At 37.3% G+C, this 25491-nt stretch overlaps 1 pseudogene; it reads right to left on the bottom strand.

Moving 5' to 3' along the window:
* Positions 1-1636: 1636 nt before the first annotated feature.
* LOC129872936 (uncharacterized) lies at positions 1637-22135 on the bottom strand (annotated as a pseudogene).
* Positions 22136-25491: the final 3356 nt, after the last annotated feature.

The following is a 25491-nucleotide window of genomic DNA, read 5'->3' on the forward strand; positions in this document are numbered from 1 at the left end:
TTGCAATATTATAAATTTTATCAGATTTTGGTGTGTCTAAATACGTCTATATATATGTATCTTAGGATCCATGTGGTCAAAATTAGGTGTAATTTATTATAAATACACTTTATCAAAGTGGATTCGCATGTGGGATACATAGACAAATCTCACTCGTCTCCCTCTCATCTCGCTCGCTTATCTGGTATTCCAAATATATACATGTGAATCATACTAGATACACGTATATAATGTGTATCTTGTGTGATTCGCATGAATCTGGGATATATAAACAAATCTTCCTCCCATCTCGTTCGTTGCTCTCATATCTCGTTCGTGGATTTGGTATCACAGATACATGCGAATCACATCAAATACATGTATGATGTATATATTGTGTATCTAGTATGATTTTCATGTATGTGACTTGAAATATCTAATATGAAATTATTAAATAATAATATAAAATATAATTATTTTAAATTATAATAAATATAATTAAAAATAATTACGTAATTAGATAGTTTCTCCTAAATTTTAACGTGGGATGTTAGCCCATCATTTCATGAGCTATAGGTATTTTGTTCCCATGATGTTGAAGGATATATTCTATAGTACGCATAATGACATTGTCTGACATCATTCATAATGTTTGCACTTAATTGACTATATTTCAAGCAAGTCCGATTTAATTTTTTATAAAATATTATATAGTTGTTGCAGTACGAACAATTAGTGAACCAGAAAGACTTCACTCTTTGACACATTCAAATACATGTGCAACGTCATACATTGATAATTCGAATTTTACAACTCCCAAAATATGATATGAAGTTCTAGTTAACTTTTGAATTTTCAAGCATTTTAGGAAAATACTTAATTCTTCCAAAATTAAACTGTCTTAATAAATTATTGCCAAATTCGGACAAAATTATTTATTATGTGGTACTAACAAGCTTTCAAAATTAAATTGTTCTAATTATTTTATTAGCAAATTCAAATCAGATTATCTAGATTTACTTGAAATCACTGTACAATATGGTATTAAGATGTATTATGCATCTATATATATTACAAGTCACCTCTTCTACCTTCACAGTTAAGTATTCAGCATATATTTTTGCTCCTACCTTGAAATTAAATTGGAGTGAAAACAAAATATTTTAAAAATATTGTGAAGAAATTGAAAAATCATGTTCAACCAACTATTTGAGGAAGAGATTGATTTATATGAACTCTAACCCTAGGAAAATCAAAGAATTATTAAAGTTATCTGCTCACACAGCTCGATGCACTAACTTTTCGCCATGCATGGATCTGAGGAATGACCGGACAACAAGGGCCTATTGTACAGTTTTATCCTACAGTTCTACAAGGTATGCAAGAGGCTATTTCCACAACTCAAATTCGTGACCTCTTAGTCACATGGCAAGATCTTACCAATTACACCAAGGCTTCCTTTCATATAGCCTCGTAATGTATCAACACTAAAAGGAGAAATACAGTAGAACTTGCCTATTTCCACCATCAATTTATATAATCAAACTAGAGCTATTGCTAAAATTTATAAAAATAGCTTTTGCTATAAAATATTCACAAGCATTTCGAACTCTTCATTAATAACTCTAACTATTGTCATGACAAGCAAATTAAATCTCTACAAGAACTCTGGAATAGGTGTGATTCTTGAAGGCATCTGCATATCCCTTCCAAAGCATTGAGTTATAACTCTTTTAGGTGTTATCAACATTTCACTCATTTCATCATTAGCAATATCCATTGCAGTAAGGATTTTGATATCGTCTTCATCACTAGTACCCTCATCATCATCAGCAGCAGCATCGTCGTCATGAGAGCTCTGAACCATTGACCAGTACACAAAATGCGGCTGGATGTATCAACCAAAACATATGACAAGATGAGACAATAAAGAACACACGAATAGCACAAAAGTCACCGGGAAATTCTCTCCGAGGTCAATTAACTATATAATGTCAATGCAGAAACAAACCTGTCAGATATCATTAGCAGACAAGGATCAAATGGGAAAAACATGTCAAGCCGTTCTCTACCGCCAAAAGCCATCGAAAGTTCTGACTCGAGCTGGCCACTTGATACAAAATTATCAGACATATTTGCCAACTGAAGAAATTCTTCCACTATTGATGGCAAGCATACCTGTCGGATTTATTTTTTTAATTCAGAAACAGAGAAGTACATAACAAGCCTTAGTAAACTTGACAATAACTACACCTCAATCCCAAACTAGATGTGATCGACTGTCGAATTCTTCCTGCACTCTATTTGGATTCGTTATATACTCAATTATTTGTTTTTAGGACAAATTTGGGTTTTCTAATATTAACAATTTTTTGGATCTCAGGATACCACATGCACATCCATCTCAACATTCGCAACTCATCTTATAAAATTGTTTCATTTTGAGAAATATCCCCTATCGCATCACACTCCTGTCACTTCTTCCTTTCCTTACTAAAATGCCCTAGTTTTATTTTGTGTTCGATCTTGCATCTTGCGAGCCATTTTCAGATTGAACCTAAATATCTAGAAGAAACCCAAGGGGTGTACTGTTAATGGGCTCAATGGATGCCTCAGGATATCCTCTATATGAATTGATAAACTGTGAAAAGAAAAGTCAAAAGTTGGCAGGCAACCTACTTTTGTTGAAAAAAAAGGAAAAGTAAAGCGTTGGACAGAAACACGTTTGCAGAAACGTGTTGAAAATGCGTTGGCAGAAACGTGTTTTCTATTTTTTATTTTCTATAAATAGAGGGTCTCTTGCCCTCATTTAGATCATCCCAAAAAAATCTCAGAAAGAGAGAGTAAGAATACAAAAAGAGTTATACACCAAGATAAATATTGTAGTCTTGAGTGTCCTCTTTAGTAGTTGTTCCTTTAACAAGAGAGAAGTGTTAATTGTTGTTTTCTCCTTGTATTTGAGAGCTGTGTACTCCATATTAAAATAGTGAGATCCTTCTACCCTGTGATTTTTCCCCTTTATCAGTTAGAGGAGTTTTCACGTAAAATTCTCGTGTCCAATTTATTTTCATACTACTTGTTATATCAAACTTTAGTTGTGGTGCTTCCTCTCCTCTAATAGTGGTATCAGAGCCCTCGATTATTCTGTCTGTTTTATGCGAAGGTACTATTCGTAAATAGTAAAAATCGGTGAATAGTCCTATTCACGTGAATAGTCCTATTCACGTGAATAGTCCTATTCACGTGAATAGTAAATTTCGGTGACGGTACAGTTTGTCACGATTATTCGCAAAAATATTCAAAAATTATCTAGAATGGTGTGAAGCAAATAACAATGTCGAGTACAACTAAGTTTGACGTTGAAAAGTTCAATGGGACTAATTTTTCATTATGGAAAATAAAAATAAAAGCGATATTGAAAAAAGACAATTTCTTAGCTGCAATTGAAGGCAGGCCCACAGACTTTGTTGATGACAGCAAGTGGAACGACATAGACAGCAATGCAGTTGCTGATCTACACTTGGCACTAGCTGATCAAGTATTGTCTAGTGTGGCGAAAAAGCGGACGGCGAAGGAAATATGGGATACTCTTATAGGGTTGTATGAGGCCAAGTCTTCGTATAATAAAATCTTCTTAAAAAGAAGATTGTATACTCTTCGAATGGCAGAGTCCATGTCAGTTACTGAACATATCAAAACTTTGAATACTCTCTTTTCGCAACTTACAACAATGGGTTGCAAAATAGAGGGGACTGAACGTGCGAAGCTTCTACTTCAAATTCTGCCTGACGCGTATGATCAACTCATCATCAACCCGACGAATAATACAGACAGTCTAATTTTTGATGAAATTACAGCCGATGTCTTGGAAGAAGAAAATCAGCGCAAAAATAAGAAAGACAGACAAGTAAGTTCACAACAAGCTGAAGCTTTGATGATGGTGAGAGAAAGACCAACGGAACATGGCCCCAGTGGGAGTCACAATCATGGCAGATCTCAATCAAAAAGTAAGAAGAATATCAAGTGGTACAACTGTGGCAAGAAAGGGCACTTCAAGAAAGATTGTCGGTTCAAGAAGAAGAGTGAACACCCTGAGCCATCAAATGCTCAAGGGAATGTTGCATGTACCTCGGATGATGGCGATATTTTATGTAGTGAGGCAATACCAAATAATGAAGGCAGAAAACGTTTCTCTGATGTCTGGATCATGGACATAGGAGCAACATGGCACATGACTTCCCGGAGAGAATGGTTCTATCAATATAATCCTATCTCAATAGGGTCTGTGTTCATGGAAAACGATCATGCTTTGGATGTTATTGGTATTAGGTCCATCAAAATAAAGATGTATGATGGCACGGTTCGCACCATCTAGGAGGTACGACATGTAAAAGACTTGAAGAAGAATCTATTGTCTTTAGGACAACTAGATGATAATGGATGTTCATATAAGACTCATGGTGGAGTCATGAGAATATCTAAAGGAGTGCTTGTAGTGATGAAAGCGGAAAAACTTGTTGCAAACCTATATGTGCTTAAAGGTGAAACACACCAAGAAGAAGAAGCATCAACCGCGTCAGCAAGTTCATTTGAAGAATCAACGATGATATGGCATTGTAAACTTGGCCATATGTCGGAATGAGGTTTGAAGATTCTTGCTGAGCAAAAGCTTCTTCCAGGGCTCAAAAAGGTTTCACTACCCTTTTGTGAGTAGTGTGTTACCAACAAGCAAAATAGACTGAAGTTTAGCAGTTCCTCTGCTAAAAGCAAGGAAATGTTAGATCTGGTCCAATCTGATGTTTGGCAAGCACCGGTGGAGTCCCTTGGAGGAGAAAAATATTTTGTGTCATTCATCGATAATTACGCCACGAGAAGTTGGGTGTATCCAATCAAGAGAAAGGCAGATGTTTTTTGTCACGACCCAACCCCATAGGCCGTGACGGGTGCCCGAACTGGACACTCGCGTACACCCCTGCTAACTCTAAGTAAACATGTCCCCTATTTGAGTCATGGCGTACCAACAGGCAAGATAATATATAAGCCGACAAGGCTATCGTAACATATAGGCATAACCTTACACGCATACATATACAACTCACATACATGTCTACAGACCTCTAAGAGTAAGAACAGTAACATAAGGCGGGACAGGGCCCCCACCGTACCCGTAATCAAATAAATATATACATAGAAGGTTTAGTACCAAAACTCGGCTCCGATTCAATGGAGCTTCTTCCAAATTTACTGAGTGGAATCCTAAGCTGGCGGATCCCCAAAGCGCGCGCCTGTACCTGCGGGCATGAAACGCAGCCCCCCCGAAAAGAGGGGGTCAGTACGACATATGTACTGAGTATGTAAAGTATAAAACATCAAAAGGAGGGCACAACTAACATAGGAATGCAGGGGCAAGTATAACATTCAACAAACCACTGTACCTGCATCTCATAACATAAAGTCATACATACTATCATCGCATACTATACCCGGCCCGTTCGCGGACCCGGTGTAACAACCACATTACTCTGTTATCATAAGCATCTATGTGCTATTAGTGCTATCACATATAATAATGCCGAGGAACGTACGGCCTGATCCATTTATCATATAGTAATGCCGAGGAGCATTCGGCCCAATCCAGATATCATATAGTAATGCCGAGGAACGTTCGGCTTGATCCATATATTATATAGTAATGCCGAGGAACGTTCGGCCCGATCCATATATTATATAGTAATGCGGAGGAACGTTCGGCCCGATCCATATATTATATAGTAATGCTGAGGAACGTTCGGCCCGATCCATATATTATATAATCATGCCGAGGAACGTTCGGCCCGATCCATATATTATATAGTTATATTATAGCCGGCCCGGGACTCGGTGAAAGATTTATCACAGTATACACAAGTGGAGTAGTGAGTAACCTTATGCAATTTAAACCATCATTGGAGACTTGTTGAACTAATCAAAATGAACTATCACTCAAAAATTAAGACAATAGCCATAACAAGTACCTTTGGAGTGTCCTTATGATTTGCATTAAAGTATCCCTTTTGGAGTCATCTACTCATATCAAAGCGTAATAAAATATCTTTTGGAAGTTATGAAAATGGCCATTTTAGTGGCCTTGAGAATGGGGCTTTCTTGGGATCACCCATACTTCGTCTATTTGTTTCATAAAGTTCATGCCAAAAAAAAGAAGATTAACTTTACCTACTTACTACTTCCCAAGGTATAGAAAAACTTGAGAAGCCATAGTTCAATTATTGGGAGAGTTCTAGCTTAAAGGAGTGAATAGGAGTCATGCTTTATACCACAATCTAAATTATACCAACTTAGGATGGTTGGATACTTTCACATGAATCGAGGCAAAAGGACATAAGTTAAAGGAAATTAAAAACGTTAGCCATCTTAGTGTACTTAAGAATAAGGGATTTTTGTAGACTTTGGGCATTCTTCATCCGTGGATTTCTATGGGCCATGCCAAAAGAAGAAAGAGAATAGGCTTTACATACCCTCTACTTTCCCTCATAAAGTCATTATATACATATGTGCCGTGGAACGTACGGCCCGATCCTTAGATAGTAACATATATCATACTTGGCCCATCAAGGAACTCGGTACCATAAACATTTCATCATAACATCATAACTTATGTCAAGGGCATATCAAGAGAGAATAAGGGTAGCTTTACATTCTTATGTCAAAACATGCCAAAAGAAGGAAAGGTAGCTTCACATACTTGCTACTCTCCATCGTATATAAGCCTTGAGAGGCAATAACTCAACTAGTATAGGAATTCTACCATCGAGAAGCAAATAAGACTTATGAGTCAAACTTGGAGTTCTATGAATGGAATTATCCCCACATTTCGTAAATCCATCACTTAAGGCTAAGACATGCCAAAAGAAAAGAAGATAGCTTTACATACCTTTTTCGGGATTAATTGAAATCTGGAATTGCCTTGATACCTCCTTAACCTATTGACATGAAAGTAATACTAAGATTAATAGCCTTTCACTTTCCAATAGCCCACTCCACAACCAAATACTAATAGGAGTCATTTCCTTATCCATTACCCCCGACTAGTTTGTTACTAGTTCCGATGCTACGGAAAATCGGGCAGCATTTCCCCTGCAACTTCAACATTCCTGAGATTCCAACTCGGCCACAATATCAACAACCATACTAAAAACAACAACTAGCAGCATATTTATAATTAAATCACTTCAACCTTACACAATACAAGCTCCAAACAACTAGCTCCAAACTACGATACAAAATAAGGTTTCTAGTTTCCATTTTGCAAAACCTTTAATCGTACAAAGCGGGGTCGTGTGGCTGCAAACAACATCTCCCCCACCTCTTTTAGAACCCATTTAGGCCCTGAAACACACACCACACAACCAGCAGCCGCCTCCAAACACACAACGCCTCACTTCGACTATAATTTAACTACGACGACCTCAATTTAGGTTGTTTCTTTCGCTGAGCATATCCAAAAAACATTTATACTTTCAGCAGTATACAAGGTACATAATACACTTCAAAAAAACTCCATAAAGTCCAAATTTAAAGGAGAAACCTTACCTTACCCGAAATTGGCCAAAACTAGCCAAAATTGCGCCTCGGAAACCTCCTAGCGCAGCTGAAACTTTGGGGCTGTTTGGTAACGTTTTGGGCTGCTCCAAACCATAAATTTTCATTACTAACACTTTCATAATATCGTGGTGCACCCTAGATAATTAATTGACGAAATGAAATTGGAGACTCGCCTTTGTTTCTCCCAAATCCGAGCTCCCTCTCTCTCTAGCTTCAAGTTTCTCCCCTTTCTTTTCTCTAGAATTTTCTTGTAGCTTCTTTTTGATAAAGAGAACTTAATGGATAAAGATGACTTAAAAGTCATCAACATATATATGTATATAAAGGCTACTTAACTAATGTGCTAACTTTACAAGACTTGGGCCCTTTCCTTGTGTTGGGCCTCTCTTGTTTTCCTTTTTTTTCCCTAAGCCCAATCACTTAGTTCCTATTTTTTTATAATTCATGAAACATTTTTTTTTGAAATTCCAATTTTGAACTTAGCCTCTTCTAATATTTCCAAATTCCAAAATCTTCATAACCAACTTATGTGTAAAACAAGGTCAAGACATATCATGGTCCTTAACTCGTTACAATTATCCCAAAATGTCCAAATACGCAAAAATACGGGTGATAACATTTTTCCAATTTTCAAAGAGTTCAAAGCGCGGGTGGAACTTGAATCTGAAAAAAAGATCAAGTGTTTGAGGACAGATAATGAAGGAGAATACACTGGTGATGAATTTAATAACTTCTGTAAACAAGAAGGTATTAAACGACAGTTCACGGTGGCATATACTCCACAACAAAATGGAGTAGCAGAGCGGATGAACAGAACTTTGTTGGAACGGACAAGAGCTATGTTGGCAACTGTAGGGTTGGAAAAACCATTCTGGGCAGAAGCAGTCAAAACCGCCTGTTATGTGATCAATCGGTCACCATTAACCGCAATTGATCTGAAAACGCCAATGGAGATGTAGATAGGAAAACCAGCTGATTATTCTCGCTTATATATATTCAGAAGTCCTGCTTATGTTATGTACAACACCCAAGAAAAATCGAAGTTGGATCCAAAATACAGGGAATGCATTTTCTTAGAATATACTGATGGATTCAAGGAGTATCGCTTGTGGGATCCCACAGCCCGCAAGGTGGTAATCAGCAGGGATGTTGTATTTGTTGAAAATAAGATACAAGCAAAAGAAGATATCACTTCAAAAGAAAAATCAGAGACTACTATAGTTGAAGTTGAAGAAATAGAAGAAGTTCCAGTTTCTTCTGAAGCAGCACCAGAGCACGAAGAACAAGAGCAAGCTGAGATTAAAACTCCAGAAGTTCGATGGTCAACTAGGGAGAGAAGAGAACCAGCTTGGCACTCAGATTATTCTATGGAGAGTAATATTGCATACTGTCTATTAACAAAAGATGGAGAGCCTTCAACTTTTCAAGAAGCTATGAAAGGCCAAGAATCATCTCTGTAGGTGGCAGCAATGCAAGAAGAAATTGAAGCTTTTCATAAAAATAAAATATGGGATCTTATTCAATTACCACAAGGAGGAAGGCCATCGGAAATAAATGAGTCTACAAGATCAAACGCAATGGTAATGATCAAGTGGAGAAGTATCGTGCAAGATTGGTAGTGAAAGGATTCGCTCAGAAAGAAGGTATAGACTTCAATGAGATATTTTCTCCGGTGGTTCGACTCACAAAAATTTGAGTGGTCCTAGCGATGTGTGCTACATTTGACTTGTACTTGGAGCAGTTAGATGTCAAAACTGTATTTCTTCATGGAGAGCTTGAAGAAGAAATTTACATGCTCCAACCAGAAGGTTTTGAAGAACAGGGAAAAGAGAACTTGGTTTGCAGGTTGAACAAATCTCTATATGGCCTTAAACAGGCGCTGAGATGTTGGTATAAGAGATTTGATTCCTTCATTATAAGCCTTGGATACAACAGACATAGTTCAGATCCTTGTGTCTATTACAAGAGATTTGGTGATAACGATTTTGTTATTTTGCTGTTGTATGTTGACGACATGTTGATAGCAGGCCCCAATGAAGATCGTCTTACAAATTTAAAGGCACAATTGGCTAGGGAGTTTGAAATGAAGGACTTGGGACCAGCAAATAAGATTCTAGGGATGCAAATTCACCGACACAGAAATAATAGGAAGATTTGGCTTTCTCAAAAGAACTACTTGAAGAAAATCTTGAGACGCTTCAAGATGCAAGACTGTAAGTCAATTTCTACCCCACTCCCTATTAATTTCAAGTTATCCTTAAGTATGAGTCCTAGCAATGAAACAGAGAGGATGGAGATGTCTCGAGTACCGTATGCATCAACAGTGGGAAGTTTAATGTTCACCATGGTATGTACAAGACCTGACATTGCACAAGCAGTGGGAGTGGTTAGTCGATATATGGCTAATCCTGGTAGAGAGCATTGGAATACTGTTAAGAGGATCCTGAGATACATCAAGGGTACCTCAGATGTTGCAATATGTTATGGACGATTAGACTTTACTGTTAAAGGTTATGTTGATTCAGATTATGCAGGTGATCTTGATAAAAGCAAGTCCACCACAGGTTATGTGTTTACTCTTGCTGGAGGAGCTGTAAGCTGGATTTCAAAACTGCAATCTATCGTGGCTACATCTACGACGGAAGCAGAATATGTAGCAGCTATACAAGCTAGCAAAGAAGCAATATGGATGCAGATGTTACTGGAGGAGCTCGGGCACAAACAAGAAAAGGTTGCTTTATTTTGTGACAGTCAGAGTGCTTTGCATCTTACAAAGAATCCGGCATTTCATTCAAGGACAAAGCACATACGAGTTCAGTATCACTTTGTTCGTGAGAAGGTGGAAGAAGGCAGTGTGGATATTCAGAAAATTCACACTAATGACAACCTAGCAGATATGTTTACAAAGACGATCAACAGTAACAAGTTTAAATGGTGTCGATCTTTTATTTGTCTAGCAGAAACGTTACATTGCAGTACCTGGGTAGAAAGAATGGTGTGAAGACTTAATTAATTCTCAATTAAATCTTCAAGTGGGAGAATGTGAAAAGAAAAGTCAAAAGTTGGCAGGCAGCCTACTTTTGTTAAAAAAAAAGGAAAAGTAACGCATTGGGCAGAAACACGTTTGCAGAAATGCGTTGAAAACGCATTGGCAGAAACGCGTTTTCTACTTTTTGTTTCCTATAAATAGAGGGCCTCTTGCCCTCATTTATATCATCCCAAAAAAATTCCAGAAAGAGAGAGTACGAATACAAAGAGAGTCATACACCAAGATAAATATTGTAGTCTTGAGTGCCCTCTTTAGTAGTTGTTCCTTTTACAAGAGAGAAGTGTTAATTGTTGTTTTCTCCTTGTATTTGAGAGCTGTGTACTCCATATTAAAATAATGAGATCCTTCTACCCCATGGTTTTTCCCCTTTATCAGTTAGAGGGGTTTCCACGTAAAATTCTCGTGTCCAATTTATTTTCATACTATTTGTTATATCAAACTTTAGTTGTGGTGCGTCCTCCTCCCTAACATATACGTGATCTGATGCGAGGAATGGCAAGCATTGATCTCATGCCAAAGCAAAGTACATACATCATGGCCTGCAATAACAGTTGATTGGATGTCAAGAAAACTTTCTGAAAAAGTTGTGCTAAAGAAGTGGAAAACAACTAAAGTATTCCTTGAAGTTCCCTGCATATTTTTTGTTTTTTATGCAAAGAAACCCGTGGCCTCTATCCTTCGGGTGAGCACAAGGTAAACCTTGCTCTAGTGTAATAACCCGCAAAGCACACAGGAGAGAGAAACAACACTGGGCAAGCCAAGTGCGACGAGCTCAGCCAAGAAAACATGCAGGAGGTTCAAACCTGAGACCTCCCATTTGGGAGATCCCCTGCTCAACCTACTCAGCCATCCTTGCGGGTAAAGTTCCCTGCATGTTTTACAAGACTTAATTTGAAAGAAGTCTTTTTAGTGGAAAAAGGTTTTTAGCCATTCCTCTTGTAAATTGGCTGTCACACAAAAACAAATAGCACCCAAATGGTACATGCATAAAATTAGCACCAGGTATAAAGCTTGGAAAGCCTTTTATCAGATCTACACTAAGATACAGAAAGAAACAAAACACACTTATTGAACGATACCAAGGCTACTTATAGAGATGCATTTGTCAATTTACAGAAACAGGGTTGATCTATTGTCTTGGTCTCAAGATTGACACTACAATGTAGTCGTTTCCGACTTAAAAAAAAAAAATCTCTGACGGGAGTGGGACAGATTATTGAAGGTTAAGACTAGAACAAAGCTGTAAAATACCTGGCACCCAGCGTAGAATTCCTTGTGAGCTATTGGATTGATGCCGCCACCCTGATTGGAGCAATAAGTGGAACACCATTCCACCAAACTTAATCGCACAAAAAAAAAACTTGAGATACGTTTTAATTTATTTTAGATTGATTGAAGCAACTTAAAGCTATAAATATTATGTATGAAGTTGAACATGTTAGGTCGAGAAATAAACCTTCCCACGTATTCAGCAACAAATGAGATGGGCAAAAACTTTGCACGAGCCAAAAAACTAGCAAGATAGGCAACAGCGCTCATTCTACAAGCAACCAATGAAATTATCAAATAGCATATGACTAAACAAATTGATCAAGCAAAGAGTGTGAGGGTTCAACAGGTGAGGAGGACAAGAAAAAGAGCCTAAGATTCGAAAACTCCTTATACTCACCTCTGTTCTGGACTGATGCTGATCTTAAATATGTCAACAAGTGTATCAGCGAAACTCCGGGTACAGTTTTCTGGATCCAGTGAACAGGCATAAAACATCACGAACTGCAAAAACAGTATCAATAAATTCAAGTTCTGAAGGGCACGAGGTACATTGAAGTAAGAAAAAGATACTAAGAAGACTAGTGTTAATCAAAGTGCTGGGAAAGAAGAGGACGACAATTATGCATCCACCTGAGCAAATTTAGATTTGTATGTCGGTAGAACAGTTAGCCGAAATGACTGGAGAAGTGTATCAGAAACCTACACCATTTGGAAGACAAATACATCTAAGAAAGCAAGGAGTAGAGTTAGAAACTAAACACTGATGACGCATCCACTTTACCTGACTCAGGCGTCCACTCTCCTTGCAAAAGTTAAGGTGTTTAAAGGTAAACACCATCAAGCTGTCCAATTGTTGAGCAATCAGATTTTCACCAAAATGTCGTTCCATCCAAGAATCTGGAGCTGGGATTAATAGCTTTGTTAGTATATAAAGAACTGATGATAGAAGCAAATTAGAAAGATGGATGAGCTCAGTCGGTAGAGGGCAAGATATCAAGAAGGCAAATACAAGAAGGGGGCCTGGCCTTACCTCCAAATATAATGCAAGGATAAAACTTTTATCATTCACAAAAAGAGGGGAGGGGAAGCAAAACATAGACATATAGAGTATATAGTCTGTGGTTCTCTATAATCAGTGTCAATTTTGAATATAGTGGATCCAAATCCAATTGAATACAATCTTAAATGGTCGATCAGCACCATGAAAAAAGAAATTTGTCTATAGACGAAAGTAGGAAGCCAGAAAATGGTTTTATGGGCAAAATAACCTTAATTAAGGGAAAGGACCGGACGTAAATAGTCTGTTTTTGACCACTTAAGCAATGGTCTAAGATTGCAGTGTCGAAAAGGCAAATTTTCCCAAGATCAACAGAAGGACCTTCGGATTTTGATTTCTTTTCTTTTTGGATAATGTTGGTGTCCGGGTTAGCTTGTGCAGCTCAATTAATTCCGTCAGATACTTGTCACCTCCCAGCAGCAACAACAACACCAACAGAGACCGAATAACTCTATCCACCATGGCTTGGACATATGGGAAAAAAGACCTAGTGGTTGTTTTTGTCTCCACTAGGATCTGAACTTGGAACAGCATGGTGCTCCTCTCACTTCATTGACCACTACGCCACACACACCTTGGGTGCTAGAGGGGCAGATTAAATAGGAAAGTTCTAAGGAATCCTCTTAGTTATCTACTTGGTTTCTTCAAGTTTAAGACCTCCTTTAACAAGGAAGATTAACTTTAGTAGACCAAAGAAGTAGAGAAGCCTAGGCTAAACATGGTTCTGTACAGAATTTTCCCAATCATCTACACAAAGAAGAACTCATTGGAGCACAAAAACGAAACTGGATACACACGTAGAAAATCATCCTCACCCCTTCAAAAAAATCTCCTATTTCTTTCCTTCCATACAACTCTTACAAAAGCTTTTTAACAGTTTAAAGACAACAAAGAAAGAGAAGGGAACTGAACAACTGCAATAGTACAGACAGAGCACCATTTGATTTACACATGTCCGTGATTTTCTTATTCTAAGATCGGTTTTAGTGAAAACACATATCACCATCAGCCACGCACTCCAGACACAAAAAAGAAAGTCAAAGAAACAAGTTTACTGGCACTGGGAACACTAAAATACATACGGGAGAATATCAGGAAGAAGATGAAATCACCTCATCACCATCTTGCTGACAATAATCTACTGATCGTTCGAGATCTTCCAGCTCCATATTAAAGATGCCTTCTATGAATTCTTTGTAAGATATCATCCCATGGTATATTTACCTAAGAAAATCAAGTACAAGAACCAACGTTAATTTAGTGCAACACCTCCAGAGTGAACTTTAAAAAATATCAAACAACTTACGTCCAATTCTGTCAGCCTATCCATAATTGCCAGAAGCACACTTCTCCCAACAAGATTACCAATTGCTCCACTCTCCAGTTTTAACATGTTCTCCACACATGTCATGATCAACTGCGAGGAGAAAATGTTGGGTTTAATTGATAGGTTGAATGGGAAATTGAGGGAAAAAGAAGTGGAGAGGAAATGATATGTTCTCTCTTATTTTATTAAATAAGCTTTGGTCCCACATAGGTGGTGGAAATGAAAAGTCTCCTATTTAAAAATAGAAGCACTCCTTCATGTTGCTAAAGGGTCAAGAAGAGGGTCTCTCCTCGCGCCGTCGTCGTCGTCGCTCGCTCGGCTCGGCTTCGGCTACGGCTACGGCTACGGCTACGGATGATATGATTGATTGATAATCTTTTTGGACCAAAGTTTCTTTAAATTTTTAATTAATTAATATTATTTATTTAATTAATTAATTAAGTGGGGAAAAAAATCCTGACCCGCGACCCGCGACCCGTTTCTTCCCGGATTAATTTAAAATTTCCCTCCGTTTTTTCCAACGGATTTTTGAATGGTTGCAACCTTGTCCGAAAAGTTGCAAACCTTCTCAACAGGCAAACCTTTTCCCAACAGGTGCCTTTTCTGAAAAGGTATCAACAGTCTATATATATCTGTAAAATCTTCAGAATGTTCCATACGAAATTCTGAACATACCATCTTCTTCTTCTTCTTTCTGCACTTCCTAAAATCGTGTGATATACATCTTTCAAGTGGTTCGCTGTCATCAAAGATTTGCAGTAACTCTACTTTGGTGAGTAATCGTTCTATCCTGGGAGGAAAGATTCCAAAAACCTCGGGTACTTTGAGGGGAATAATTTCCTTAAGGACACACTGTGCACTCAGTGGGCTCGATTTTGTTTCTGCATTAATATTTTCAGATTCTGTTTTTATTATTTTCAGAAGTTTCTGTTACTGTTTAATATTTTCCAATACAGTTTACTAACAATCTTAAGGAAATTATATTATTATTGTTTTCTAACCAAACTTTATTCTGTCTTTGGAGACTAAAACCTGTGTGGTTTTCTACTCCGTATGAAATAAATATTCTGATTTGAAGAGTATAAAAACTTCATTGGAATATTAAAGTTCATACTTGTACAACGATTTGAAGAGTATAAAAACTTCGTCGTTGTTTTTGTAAAAGGTCTGATATTCTGAAATATTAAGACAGTTTGTCTATTTTGACAGTGAAAAGAAATGACAAGTGATACTGCTACTACTTCTGCGACTGTTGCTGCAACAAACCGCACCTCTGTGCCACCGGCAGAAAAACCAGGAAAATTTTCTGGAGCCAACTTCAAAGGATGGCAGCAAAGGGTGTTCTTTTGGCTTACCACTCTTGGTATGCAGAAGTTCACTAATGAAGACCCTCCTGTGCCCGCTGCTGATATGCCGGCCAATGAAAAGTTTATGATTACTGAGGCATGGACACAGGCAGATTTTCTATGCAAGGGTTATATCCTAAGTGCTTTGGATGATGATTTGTATAATGTCTACAGTGCTATAAAAACTTCTAAAGAATTGTGGGATGCACTTGAGAAGAAGTACAAGACTGAAGACGCATGCTTGAAAAAGTTTGTGGTTGCTAAGTTCCTAGACTATAAAATGATAGATAGCAGGACTGTTGGAACCCAGGTTCAAGAACTGCAACTTATTTTTCATGACCTTATTGCTGAAGGCATGGTAGTTAATGAAGCGTTTCAAGTGGCTGCGATGATAGAAAAGTTGCCTCCTTCGTGGAGAGATTTCAAAAATTATCTAAAGCACAAGCGTAAGGAAATGAAGTTGGAAGATCTTGTGATTCGTCTCAAGATTGAGGAAGATAACAAAACAGCAGAAAAGAAGTTGCGTGGAAATTCAACAATTATGGGAGCGAACATCGTTGAAGATGCTGCTCCAAAGAATAAGAAAAAGAAGCAACCTTTTGGAAAGAATCAGGAGCAGAACAAGAAAAAGTTCAAGGGCAATTGTTATAATTATGGGAAAGTTGGACACAAAGCTCCAGATTGTCGTCTTCCGAAAAAGGACAAGAGAAAGGGACAAGCCAATATGGTGGAAAATAAAGAAGCTATTGATGATCTGTGTGCAATGCTATCAGAATGCAACCTAGTAGGTAATCCCAAAGAATGGTGGCTTGATTCAGGAGCTACTTCGCATGTGTGTGCAGTCCGAGAAGCATTCTCTACTTATTCCCCTGCAGCACCTGATGCGACGATCTATATGGGAAATTCTGCAACTGCAAAGATTGAAGGATATGGGAGAGTATTTCTGAAAATGACATCCGGCAAGGTGGTGACGCTGAACAAGGTGTATCATGTTCCAGAAATGCGAAAGAATTTGGTGTCTGCCGGCCTTCTTATCAAGAATGGATTCAAGTGTGTTCTAGTTTCAGACAAAGTAGTTGTCAGTAAGAATGAAATGTATCTAGGAAAAGGCTACCTCACTGAGGGTCTTTTCAAACTAAATGTAATGGTTGTTGATGATAATAAAGTTCAAGCTTCTTCTTACTTACTTGAGTCAAATAATTTATGGCATTCACGTTTAGGACATGTCAATCATAAAACCTTGCGAAAACTGATTAATTTAAATATATTGCCTAAATTTGATTGCAATAAATCAAAATGTCAAGTATGTGTTGAATCTAAGTATGCTAAGCATCCTTATAAATCTATTGAACGAAATTCTAGTCCCATAGAATTGATTCACACAGACATTTGTGATATGAAGTCTACACCAACTCGTGGTGGAAAGAAGTATTTTATAACTTTTATTGATGATTGCACTCGATATTGTTATGTATATTTGCTTAATAGTAAGGATGAAGCAATTGATGCATTTAAGCAATACAAGAACGAAGTAGAAAATCAATTGAATAAAAAGATAAAAATGATTAGAAGTGATAGGGGTGGAGAATACGAATCTCCTTTTGAAAAGATATGTTTAGAATATGGAATTATTCATCAAACTACTGCCCCCTACACACCTCAATCAAATGGAGTTACTGAAAGGAAAAACCAAACATTAAAAGAAATGATGAATGCTTTATTAATAAGTTCCGGTTTACCGCAGAACTTGTGGGGGGAAGCTATCCTTACAGCTAATCGAATACTCAACAGAGTACCCCACAGCAAAACACAAACTATTCCATATGAACTATGGAAAGGAAGAAAACCCAACTTGAAATACTTCAAAGTGTGGGGGTGTTTAGCAAAGGTCCAAGTTCCTTTGCCCAAAAGGGTAAAAATCGGACCAAAGACCGTGGATTGTGTTTTTATTGGCTATGCTACAAACAGCAAAGCTTGTCGATTTTTGGTTCACAAATCGGACAATCCTGAAATTAATGTTAATACGGTAATTGAATCAGATAATGCTAAATTTTTTGAAAATCTTTATCCGTATAAAACTAAAAGTGAATCCTCAAGTGAAAGATCTAAACGACCAAGAGAAGTTCAAAAGGAAAGTAAACCATCCGAAGAGGATCCAAGGCGTAGCAAACGTCAAAAGATATCTACTTCCTTTGGACCAGATTTTGTGACATTCTTGCTTGAAAATGAGCCTCAAACATATAAAGCTGCAATGTCTTCTTCTGATTCATCATTTTGGAAAGAGGCAATCAATAGTGAGATTCAATCAATTTTGAATAACCATACATGGGAATTGGTTGATCTTCCTCCTGGAAATAAACCTTTAGGATCAAAATGGATATTTAAAAGGAAAATGAAAGTTGATGGCACTATTGATAAATATAAGGCAAGACTTGTGGTCAAAGGTTATAGACAAAAAGAAGGTCTTGATTACTTTGACACATACTCGCCGGTAACAAGAATAACATCTATTCGGGTGTTAGTGGCACTTGCAGCTGTATATGGTCTTGAAATTCATCAAATGGATGTTAAGACGGCTTTCTTAAATGGAGAATTGGAGGAAGAAATTTACATGGAACAACCTGAGGGTTTCATAGTTCCAGGTAAAGAAAGGAAAGTGTGCAAACTTGTTAAGTCACTTTATGGACTTAAACAAGCACCTAAACAATGGCATGCAAAATTTGACCAAACAATGTTGGCAAATGGATTTAAGATTAATGAGTGTGACAAATGTGTTTACATTAAAAATACTCCAAATCATGAAGTCATTGTTTGTTTATATGTTGATGACATGTTGATAATGAGTAAAGACATTGCCAATATAAATGCTACGAAGCGTATGCTTGCTAGCAAATTTGACATGAAAGACTTAGGGGTTGCTGACTTAATCTTAGGAATTAGGATCCATAAAACTCCACAAGGTCTAGCATTATCACAATCACATTATATTGAAAATATACTTGATAAGTTTAAATATTTAAATTTCAATGTTGCAAAAACTCCAATTGATGTAAGTTTTGCACTTCAAAAGAACGAAGGTAAAATTGACTCACAATTGGACTATGCATGAGTTTTGGGAAGTTTGATGTATATTATGAATTGTACACGACCAGATATAGCATGTGCTATTAGCAAGTTGAGTCGATTCACGAATAATCCTAATCAAACTCATTGGATGGCAATGAAACGAGTCTTGGGGTATTTGAAACACACCCAAAACTATGCTTTGCATTATAATAAATATCCCTCAGTAATTGAGGGATATAGTGATGCAAACTGGATCACCGGATCATCTGAAGTTAAATCCACAAGTGGATATGTTTTCACCGTTGGTGGAGGAGCAGTGTCTTGGAAATCATCAAAACAGACATGCATCGCCCGCTCTACAATGGAGTCTGAATTTATAGCTTTAGACAAGGCTGGTGAAGAAGCTGAATGGCTTCGAAATTTTTTGGAAGATATTCCATTTTGGCCCAAACCTTTGGCACCCATATGTATACATTGTGATAGCCAAGCGGTAATAGGGAGGGCAGGAAATGTTATGTATAATGGAAAATCGCGTCACATTCGACGGCGACACAATACTGTTAGACAACTACTCTCTAGTGGTGTTATCACTATTGACTACGTAAAGTCAAGAGATAATATATCGGATCCACTAACAAAAGGCTTATCTAGAGAGGCTGTTGAAAGATCATCGAGGGGAATGGGGTTAAGGCCTAGGACAAGTCAACATGGCGGTAACTCTACCTAGTAGACTAGAGATCCCAAGAACTAGGTTCAAAGAGATCAAACAAAGTTATGATTGACGGTTCAACATTGTCAAATAACTCAACCCATTCTCGTGATGATGACAATGTTCAGAAACAAAGGATAAAACCTTAAGGCTTTTAATGAGTTAATAAAGCTTTAAAGGTTTTTTAATGATTATCTAAATCTGACGGAAAATAACTAGATAGTGTGTCTATAGGACTACACGTTTAGAAATCACCTATGTGAATGTGAAGTATAAGCCGCTTCAAGGGGAATGACAGTAAAGGCCCATTCTCTATGCATTCACGAAACCAGGCGGTGTTCATGGCTGAAACGAACACAACCATGAGAACCATAAATGGTTGATGATTGATTGTGTGACTTATGTTGTCTAGTTATACAACAAAGTTCGACGGTTCAAAGATATCGCATCTACCGATTGATCGAGTATATCCTATATAAGTTCACTATGGAAAGTTCAAAGGGAAACCTACTTATCCAGATGTAATTAATCTTCGCTTGTATATCACACACTTATCCGTGCATTCCTTTATCTTGTAGACATTCCCCATTCATGTGGGGGATTGTTGGGTTTAATTGATAGGTTGAATGGGAAATTGAGGGAAAAAGAAGTGGAGAGGAAATGATATGTTCTCTCTTATTTTATTAAATAAGCTTTGGTCCCACATAGGTGGTGGAAATGAAAAGTCTCCTATTTAAAAATAGAAGCACTCCTTCATGTTGCTAAAGGGTCAAGAAGAGGGTCTCCCCTCGCGCCGTCGTCGTCGTCGTTCGCTCGGCTCGGCTCGGCTTCGGCTTCGGCTTCGGCTACGGCTATGGCTACGGCTACGGCTACGGCTTCGGCTTCGGCTTCGGATTTGGATTTGGATTTGGATTTGGATTTGGATTTGGTCAATTGATATGATTGATTGATAATCTTTTTGGACCAAATTTTCTTTAAATTTTTAATTAATTAATATTATTTATTTAATTAATTAATTAAGTGGAAAAAAAAATCCTGACCCGTGACCCGTTTCTTCCCGGATTAATTTAAAATTTCCCTCCGTTTTTTCCAACGGATTTTTGAATGGTTGCAACTTTGTCCGAAAAGTTGCAAACCTTCTCAACAGGCAAACCTTTTCCCAACAGGTGCCTTTTCTGAAAAGGTATCAACAGTCTATATATATCTGTAAAATCTTCAGAATGTTCCATACGAAATTCTGAACATACCATCTTCTTCTTCTTCTTTCTGCACTTCTTAAAATCGTGTGATATACATCCTTCAAGTGGTTCGCTGTCATCAAAGATTTGCAGTAACTCTACTTTGGTGAGTAATCGTTCTATCCTGGGAGGAAAGATTCCAAAAACCTCGGGTACTTTGAGGGGAATAATTTCCTTAAGGACACACTGTGCACTCAGTGGGCTCGATTTTGTTTCTGCATTAATATTTTCAGATTCTGTTTTTATTATTTTCAGAAGTTTCTGTTACTGTTTAATATTTTCCAATACAGTTTACTAACAGAAAAAACATAGTTACGAATATGGGAGCTTCCAGCAATAAGGAACACAACACAGAACAAATAGAGTACCAACACAAGGTTCTGGCGATGCAAGGTTAACTAAGACAAACAAATGTCACTAGCACCAGAACTAATTCAATAAGCAGAGCATAACGGAAGAATTTTCTTTGTAGGATAACATGAATCTGCGCGTACGTACTGGCTCTTTTTCATGAATGTATGGCATCCTCCGCTTTACAATTTCCTCAAGTCTCAAAGGGGAGAGAGGAACTAACTTGGCAATGCCAAATAAAGTTGAATGGACACGATCACTGACTTGGCCCTTTCGCAGAATGCCATGTGAGCGATTCAACAATGATATGAAGGAATGAGGAGGCATAAAGTTCCTCACAAGCATTTCCAAGCACAAATCGAGATACTGCCCTCTGGATGAAACCTACAGCATTGGATAAGAGTCACGACGATCACAAAGACTATCAGACATATATAATTTCGGAAGTAGCACCACTAGAGCAACATACCCAGTTTATAATGAATTCCATCACAGCATCCATTACATCAGTCCCATAGTTCCACATGCTCGTTTTTAAAATTTAGAGGCAAATAAGACATTTTTACGTATACAGTCTTCTTGTACTGCATACATTCTTATTTAAAAGAAGAAATTGAAAATTTTATACAGCTATTTAGAACTTACAGGTGCAACAAGAGATTCATGGTGAATAACGTCGAGAGAAAAAACTGATCATGACAAAGCTTTTAAAGCTGTCTAAAAATACATGAAGCCATAATTAAACAACAAGAAGTAAAAAAGAAACTACAATTGCAGGAGACTTAGTATATGTACAATATCATACCACTTTTCCGACCACCTTATCAGGATCGCGTTCGTTACATTTTATAATCGAACAAAGCTCCTCGTGGTGTTTGCTATCACCCTAATACACACACATGAAAAAAATTAGATCTTCCACATTATGTATGCTAGGAAAATAAACAAAGTGGAAACAGGCAAATTAGTCAGTAATTAAACAAAATATTTTGCTTGCAGAATTTTAGATAAGTTTTACATAAGAACAGAATTTCAGTACAAAAAGAGATAATGATCCAAAACACAGAACTGACACTTTTATCGCGAGTTTTACACACCAATTATCAGTTATTCCCTTTTCATACCTGAATTATCACCATCTATTGTATTAAAACACACCTCAACTATCAGTTCAGATAGAAAAAAAAATGTCTACTAGTTTCGGATTCATACAAGAATCGGTAAGCTCGATTGCTAATTCCATTCCTATTATGTTTGATACAATTCCCTATGAATAAACACACAACTTATCAGCATCCCTATGATAAATATCAAAGAAGGTTACTGTTGTGATATAAGAAGATGATTAAGAAGTTAGAAGTAGGGGTATTTTAGTCTTTTATCAACTATCAGCTAGAACTAACTAACTAACAATTAGTTAGAAAACAAAGTTTGTTTAGAGGCTAATCACTGCTATATATAGCAGTGAACACAGTAATTGAGTTAGGGCATTTTTAGCCCAATGTAATAAGTTTCAGTTGATCTTTCTTCCTCTTCTACTTCTTCCTCTTTTCTCTGAAATACTAATTCCTCAAATACGATCATGGTATCAGAGCCCTCATCACAGTGATTACTGTGAGAAGTTTTTTCTAGTTTTGAGTCAAAGAATTGAAGCCAGATTTATAGATTCATCTAATTTCAAGATTGTTCTGGAGATCTAAGCTCTACTGAAGCTAAAATCTACAATCAACAATTACTTCTGCAACAAAATTTCAAAAGAAGTTTGAATAAATGGCAGGTGAAACAACAACACCAGATCTAGCTCAGAATGCTCACGTTCTAACTCAGAATGTTCAACGAGTTGGTATACCTATCTCTACGAGTAGCAATGGGCAAGGTATTGACTCTAATCATCCTTTATTTCTTAGCCCTACAGATGTAAGTGGAATCAGCATTATATTATTTCACCTGCATGGTGTGGAAAACTATACCTTATAGAATCGATCAATCAAACTAGCATTGTTAGGAAGAAACAAGTAGGGTTAGTTGATGGAACATGCAGGAAGGAAATGTATAGTGAAGAATTGTGGGGTCAATGGGAAATAGTGAATGTTATTGTTCTTTCATGGTTAATGAATTCAGTTTTGAAGAGCTTACTTAGTGGAATTGCATTTGCTTCAAGTGCTTTGAATGTGTGGACTGATCTGCAAAAGAGATTTGATAGAGTAGATGGATTAAGAACCTATAGTTTACAAAAAGAAATTACCACGTTACAATGGGGTACTGCTTCTGTTTCTGTATATTATACGAAGCTAAAAGCCTTGTAGGATGAGTTTGAAGTGTTAGTGCCTTCGCCCTGCTGCAACTATGAGAAATCTAGAGGATTTGTGGCTCACATGAATAGACAAAAGTTATATCAGTTTTTAATGGGACTAAATGACTCATATCATCAGGCTAGGAGTCAGATTCTCATGATAGATCCACTACCAACTATCAATTAGGCATATGCTATGATAGTAGAAGATGAGAGACAAAAATCTATTGTTATAGGCATCAGTAATTTGGGACTAAATTCATCCATCTTAGATTTAGCAGCTATGTATTCTAAAGTTGGGAGTAGTTGTAACACCCCCCAAAATTTTGAGTATCTTACTCATTTGATAGATATGAGCATATTGAGTCTTGGAAGAAGTATCGAGCACCAAATTGGGTAAGAGTATAGTCCATACTCGAACCAATAAACTACATCGCCAAATGTAGGAGGGGATGGAACCGTTAAAGTCAGACGCTTCCTATAGGATCAAACCGTTAAAGTCGGATGTTTCCCATTTTATTGTCCTAACATTATAGGACTTGGTTGGATTGGATCCATGATTGGTTGATTCGTTCATAACCTGGCAAGGTATGAACGGACGTGGCAACAACGTCGGCTTGTTGTACTATCACTCGCTCATATAGTGATGGTTGTCGGTTAGAGAAACTCCCAATTGAATGGATTGTGCTTGATATGATTAATTTGAATGTGATTGTAGATGATTTGAGTTGAATTGTAAAACATTGCATAATTTAATTTGTATAGTTATTGAGTTGAGTCCTTTGAGTTGATTGTTGAGTTTATTTTTATGATCGGATTAGGTGATGTGTGATAGATTAGATTATATGATATGTGATTGGATAGTGTACGATGGAAGGGTATATGATTATATTGGATCGGATGATATACGATTTGATTGAACTATGTTGTGTATGATTGGATTAGATTGTATGATGTGTGATTGGTCTTTGTCAAAAAATGTACTCTTACTTTAGACTTATGATGCCTTATTTGAGTCTCTCTTATATTTCTGATGAGAGATATTTGGATCGATGATATTCTTCCTTGAGGTATGTTTTGTTCTGCCATATTACATACTCGTATATTCCATGTACTGACGTCTATTTGGTCCTGCATCGTTTCATGATGCAGAGACAGGTTTAAGAGATCGTCAATAGAAGTACCATTGAGGATCTATACACACTCAGTATATTGGTGAGTCCTTTCCTTCATTCGGAGGACACCGCTTATATTATTCTGACATCGAGTTAGCCCTTTTATTTTGATTTGAGGTAGCCATGAATATGTCATTAGCACCAATTAGATAGTAGTGATAGAGGCTTCATAGACTAGATAGTGAAGGGTCGATTGAGTATTTCTTTTCTTAAATTATTCTTATCAAACTATTTTTAATGGCAAATAGTAGAGTTGATTTGTTGGCCCATGACCTTTATTCTTTGGGTGAGATTGATTTTTTGAGTTGCCCACTGAATATTCTCTTTATTTTTTTTATCTTCCGCTAATTGAATGAATGAACGGATGTGTGATTAGGCTATGTGGTTCGCTTGAGAGCCAGAAATGGTTTCTGAGTGCCGGTTACGTCTAGGGTACCCTCCCGGGGTGTGACAAATATGGTATCAGAGCACAGAGTTCAAGAGTCCTAGGGAGTCTATGAAGCTGTGTCTAGTAGAGTCTTGCTTATGGGTGTGTTGTGCACTACACTTATAATCAGGAGGCTATAGGACATTAAGAATTGTTTCGCTTCTTTCATATTCTGAGTTCGTGCGATAGAGTTTAACTCTATGAATGTTCTCTTCTGATTCGTGCATTGCTCATATCCGTTCGACTACCCCTCATACTCAAGGTAGTTAAAATGGTAGATATGAGATTCTTATTGATGAGTTAAGATAAAGTCTTGAGGAAGCAAAGATAATGCACAAGGCTTGAGAGGAGCCGATTTCTAGGCTTAACTCTATTGATCTGGAAAGATGTACTCTCATTCATATGGATCGTGCATTGAGTCAGAGAGAGATGTATCCGAGAAATCTCATCTCTACATCTTGATTCGAATGTTACCTTCGAGGGGGAAGTTGCGTATCTAAGTGATAAGTGTCACCATCCGATGGAGGGTAATCCGAGGCACGGAGAGCTATGGTTGATAGGATGATTGTATAGTTAGAAATATGGAGTTAGAGGAGTAGA

This window comes from Solanum dulcamara, chromosome 2 (assembly GCF_947179165.1).
Source record: "Solanum dulcamara chromosome 2, daSolDulc1.2, whole genome shotgun sequence".
In the NCBI taxonomy this organism is placed as follows: Eukaryota; Viridiplantae; Streptophyta; class Magnoliopsida; order Solanales; family Solanaceae; genus Solanum; species Solanum dulcamara.